Source organism: Girardinichthys multiradiatus, chromosome 19 (assembly GCF_021462225.1).
Source record: "Girardinichthys multiradiatus isolate DD_20200921_A chromosome 19, DD_fGirMul_XY1, whole genome shotgun sequence".
Taxonomy (NCBI): domain Eukaryota; kingdom Metazoa; phylum Chordata; class Actinopteri; order Cyprinodontiformes; family Goodeidae; genus Girardinichthys; species Girardinichthys multiradiatus.
The window spans coordinates 25,055,786-25,061,785 of record NC_061811.1 but is presented as its reverse complement, the minus strand read 5'-3'; positions in this window follow the sequence as shown (position 1 = coordinate 25,061,785).

The following is a 6,000-nucleotide window of genomic DNA, read 5'->3' as shown; positions in this document are numbered from 1 at the left end:
AACTACCACAATCTATGGATGGCTTATACCTGCTAAACCTTATGTAATATTACTAGGCAGCTAACATTACATCATTCTAGTACTGGTTGAGGGACAAGCTCTCTTGCAACCTTGCAATCTTTTATTACAAATGTCCTTATAATCAGCCTTCACAACTAAACCAGTTGTTATAAATTCAACAAAAATCTGGAACCAGTTCAAGTTCTCTTTCAATTGATTTGAAATGTCCCTATATGCACGATTTTCAAATCACATTCCACCCTGTTATCCTAGATAAAGCACTTTAATCCTGGAAGAAACTTGGAGTCATTACATTTTGTGATCTGTACAGGGATCATAGGTTTTCTTGCTTTGAACAACTAATGCAAATATTTGGTACCAATAGGCCATAGTTCTTTAGGTATTTGTACATCGAACGCTTTGTGCGCCCCTTTGTGCGCCCCTTATCTCCCTGCTGAGTCCCTTCTGGATCTGGCTGTGGAGGGTTAAAAAATATCAGGGTTTAAGTAGAATCTATAAATGACTAAACTCATATTGTACAAACAGTCTGATATCTGTTAAAAATGGGAAGAAGATCTCTGAGAGGATTTATCAGATCAAACTTGGCAAAGGATTTTAAAAGGGATCCACGTCTCTTACATGTTGTGATGCAGTTTAAAATAGCCCATCGCCTTCTTGGTCCAAAGACAGACTTTCTTGGATCAGATCCAATGTTGAACCTACAGGTCCTTCTCAAAATATTAGCATATTGTGATAAAGTTCATTATTTTCCATAATGTCATGATGAAAATTTAACATTCATATATTTTAGATTCATTGCACACTAACTGAAATATTTCAGGTCTTTTATTGTCTTAATACGGATGATTTTGGCATACAGCTCATGAAAACCCAAAATTCCTATCTCACAAAATTAGCATATCATTAAAAGGGTCTCTAAATGAGCTATGAACCTAATCATCTGAATCAACGAGTTAACTTTAAACACCTGCAAAAGATTCCTGAGGCCTTTAAAACTCCCAGCCTGGTTCATCACTCAAAACCCCAATCATGGGTAAGACTGCCGACCTGACTGCTGTCCAGAAGGCCACTATTGACACCCTCAAGCAAGAGGGTAAGACACAGAAAGAAATTTCTGAGGGAATAGGCTGTTCCCAGAGTGCTGTATTAAGGCACCTCAGTGGGAAGTCTGTGGGAAGGAAAAAGTGTGGCAGAAAACGCTGCACAACGAGAAGAGGTGACCGGACCCTGAGGAAGATTGTGGAGAAGGGCCGATTCCAGACCTTGGGGGACCTGCGGAAGCAGTGCACTGAGTCTGGAGTAGAAACATCCAGAGCCACTGTGCACAGGCGTGTGCAGGAAATGGGCTACAGGTGCCGCATTCCCCAGGTCAAGCCACTTTTGAACCAGAAACAGCGGAAGAAGCGCCTGACCTGGGCTACAGAGAAGCAGCACTGGACTGTTGCTCAGTGGTCCAATGTACTTTTTTTGGATGAAAGCAAATTCTGCATGTCATTCGGAAATCAAGGTGCCAGAGTCTGGAGGAAGACTGGGGAGAAGGAAATGCCAAAATGCCAGAAGTCCAGTGTCAAGTACCCACAGTCAGTGATGGTCTGGGGTGCCGTGTCAGCTGCTGGTGTTGGTCCACTGTGTTTTATCAAGGGCAGGGTCAATGCAGCTAGCTATCAGGAGATTTTGGAGCACTTCATGCTTCCATCTGCTGAAAAGCTTTATGGAGATGAAGATTTCCTTTTTCAGCACGACCTGGCACCTGCTCACAGTGACAAAACCACTGGTAAATGGTTTACTGACCATGGTATCACTGTGCTCAATTGGCCTGCCAACTCTCCTGACCTGAACCCCATAGAGAATCTGTGGGATATTGTGAAGAGAACGTTGAGAGACTCAAGACCCAACACTCTGGATGAGCTAAAGGCCGCTATCGAAACACCCAGTGCTACAGGCTGATTGCCTCCATGCCACGCCGCATTGAAGCAGTCATTTCTGCAAAAGGATTCCCGACCAAGTATTGAGTGCATAACTGTACATGATTATTTGAAGGTTGACGTTTTTTGTATTAAAAACACTTTTCTTTTATTGGTCGGATGAAATATGCTAATTTTGTGAGATAGGAATTTTGGGTTTTCATGAGCTGTATGCCAAAATCATCTGTATTAGACAATAAAAGACCTGAAATATTTCAGTTAGTGTGCAATGAATCTAAAATATATGAATGTTAAATTTTCATCATGACATTATGGAAAATAATGAACTTTATCACAATATGCTAATATTTTGAGAAGGACCTGTACTTGTGACAGAGGTGGGTAAATTCCAGTTATCATGATACACATACCCTGGTCTTGTCCAAAATTTTTCAGATTTTGGCAAAATATCTTTCAGATATTTTTTTTATAAATGCAGGCAAACAATATACCTTTCTCTGTTAATTTCACTATTTGGAGCCATTCCCTGTGACTATTTCCTGAACCAGAGTTAAGAAATCTATGAAATCTTTTCTCTCTCTCCTTGCTAGGAGTCTTCTACTTCTTAAATGGAACAATCTTCTTCTTCCAATGTACTCTCACTGGGTCAGAGAACCCATGCATACTGACAGCCATGGTGTCAGAGGCTCGGTTTGTGAGATTTTACTCCATTTGGCAACCTTTCATATTCCATGTCGAGAATCTACAGTCTACCAGCACTATTACCAGAATGTCCAGCCTTTTTTTTTCTGTAGCTCATTAAGTAAAACCTTTTGGAGTGGATGTCTGGTATCTGGGGGACGGGTGGGGTGGGGGCTCAAGCTGTGAGATGTTCATTGTATCTCTATGTCAGATGTTGTCTCTATTGCTTTTAGTTGTTAACTGAAACTCAAGACAAAAAAACTCAGCAACTCACACACTGATGTGTAATTGCACTTTCCCAAAGAGTGCAGGGATTGCAAGTTTATTACTCTGTGACTGTGCTAATGGCACAATCTATAGAGTACTTTTGCAGAAAATAGCACAGCAATCAATATGTCTGACCAATCATTTTGTTGTACATAGTGTCTGTTTCATGCTGTCATTTTTTTTCTGTATTAGTTTTACTTTCATTGCAGTAACATACAGATGCCAACGCATGAGCTCACTTCATTACACCTATAAGGATTTCTATAGTGTTCCTATGATGCCTCTCCTCCCCTTTGATGTTTGTAGTTTGGAGTATCAATAATAATACTAATATGAATAAATCTTTTCTCCCCTTGGATAATGAAGGCACTGTCACTGAAAAGCTCAAAGATACTAAAACAGAGCAGCTGATCTGAACATCATGTTACAGTTGCAAACCTCTATGTGTATGTCTAAATAAAATCAATGATTCATTTTCCTTCAGAGGTCACATGGTTACTCAATAGAGTGCACCTATGCAATTGAATCTTACTATAAATCCAGGTGTTCTATGAAAGTCTCAGAGGTGTGGAAAAGGTTAAAGAAGGGTAATGTTATAAATAAAGACATGATAGTCCAGCTAAACTGATAGGATTATTTAGACACGTAACTATGTCTATGGTAACTCTGGAGGAGCTTAAGAGATCCACAGCTCAAGTATATCTGTGTAAATATAAGTATAATCTGCTGAAAAGACACTCACTAATCTGGCATTTATGGAAGAATGGCCAGAAGAAACTTGTTCCTTAAGGAAGTCTTTGCTAATCCTGTTTAAAGCCAGGTACTGTAGATGTGTACTGTTTGTACTGTTGTATCATGTACTGTTTTTAATGTATATGCAAAAACACCATTTATGACACTTCATATCCCTCTGAAAATACCTCACCACAGCAAAACATGGTAATGACAGCATCATAATGTAGTGAACCTTAAGCAGAGACACGGAAGCTGGTTAGAGTTTATAGGCAGATGGATGGAGTTAAATACAGGGTTATCCTCAGGCTACAACAAACTTGATACTGGCGTGACCCTAAACATACAGCTATGGCTAAAAATCCCTGGTTTAGGTCGGAGAACATCCATGTGTTCATCACCCATGCAATGTCCAGACCTATATTCAATCAAAAACATGTGAAAAGACTTAAAACTCCTTGTTCACAGATGCTCTCCATCCAATCTGACTGAGATTGAGCTATTTTGCAAAATACACTAGGCATAAATGTTTCTATATGTGGAAAACTGAGACATAGGCCAAAAAGTTGCCGCAGTTCCAGAGAAGGTTTGCTCCACATTATTTCACTCAACAGGAACTGTCCTTTTCTTATGTTTTGTGAAAAATGCCTACATTTAACTATGCATCATTTTCTTTACACTTCACAACTATGTGTTGTTTATTACATAAAATTCCTAGAAAGAACCTTCAAGTTTATGGTTGTAAAGTAAAAAAAAACTTAAAACTTCAGGGAATGTGAATACTTTTGCAAAACACCATATATGTCTCTTTTCCACATCCTAAGGCTGCATTTGAACAAATGTACATTTTAGCTTAAGTTATGTACCTCACAATCTTATGTCATCACATAACCACCTCTTTCTATAGGTTTAAAGTTGCAGCTTGTAATGTTTGCCAAACACACATGAAAACAGTAATTTCAATAGATGAAATCCTGCATATAAAATCAGATCTAAAATGTTTTACTAGTTGTCTATAAACATAAAGTTCTTCTTTTTTCCTCCTGTGCCTACATTCAATGACATCTTGCATTAGCATAAAAATTTTACATCTGCCTCTGTTATCAATGACAAAAGAAAAAAATACTTTGATCATTTTTCCTTCTGAGAAATGTGAAAAATCATTTCTCTATCTTCTTAAAGAACATTTCAATCCTGTAGAGACTCACAATAAGAAACACAAAATGCGATTAGAGAAGTTACACAATGGATGTTTATTTGTTTGGCGCTCAGACCCCAGAGGAAGACATGAATGCTGATAATGCATGAACTTGATGAACGTCTTAGAATTAGAATTAGAATAGTCTTCCCCTGGATCTGGTACTGGTGATGGAGAGGAGGCCTGATGGTAATGGAACTGAGAATCCGATGGAGGTGATGGGGTGGAGGAGGGTCGAAGCTCGGCTGACAGCTGGGATATCCATGAATGGGAGACTTTAAATGCAGATCCTTGAAGGATCATTGGCTGAGGATTACTGCAGACTTGATGCTAATTGGTTGCCACGGAGACGCTCGGAGAAGCCATTGGATGAAGCTGGAGGAGTGGGTGAGTCTCCCAGATTGAATTTTCGTCAGTACTCTATTTCAGACAGAGTTCACATGAACTTGCGTACATACTGTATAAAACAAAATACATAACCATGTTTTTCTCCTTGTCTGACATTAAATTAAATTAAACCTTTCCCGTTTTAGGTCAGTTGGGATTGCAAAAAATATTTATTCGCTAAATGCCAGAGAAATGTGAAAGAATTTTTTTTTCTCTTCTTGGAATTCAGAAGTTTACAAACACACAACATCGTGGCTTAGCAAGCTTCTAATCAGTTTATTCATAAAATTTGAGGTACATTTGAGGCACGGCCATGGATGTGTTTTTGGGCAACACCTAACACACACTTCGCTGTGTGTGACATCCTGTGAAAATAAAAGCCAATCAAGCAAGACATTAGAAATAGAGTTGTGGACATCCACATGTCTGGTTCTCTCTTTAGTACAATTCCCAGATACCTGAAAGTTACACGTTCATATGTTCAAAGAAGAAAAAATGGCAATGGATTTGTGCAGCCATCATACTGATCAGGAAGGAGATAGCTTCTGTGTCCCAGGAATGGACATTTTTGGTATGAAACATATTACATATTAACCCCAGAACAAAATCAAAACATCTTGTGAAGTTGCTGACTGGAGCTAGCAAGAGAGTGTCATATTCCACAGTGAAGCAAGTCCGTATCAACATGGGCTAAAAGACCACTCAGAGAGGAAGAAGTCATTCCAACAAAAGCAACATAAAAAAACGGATACTATAGTTTTATTATAGATTACGAGGAAAGAATAATGG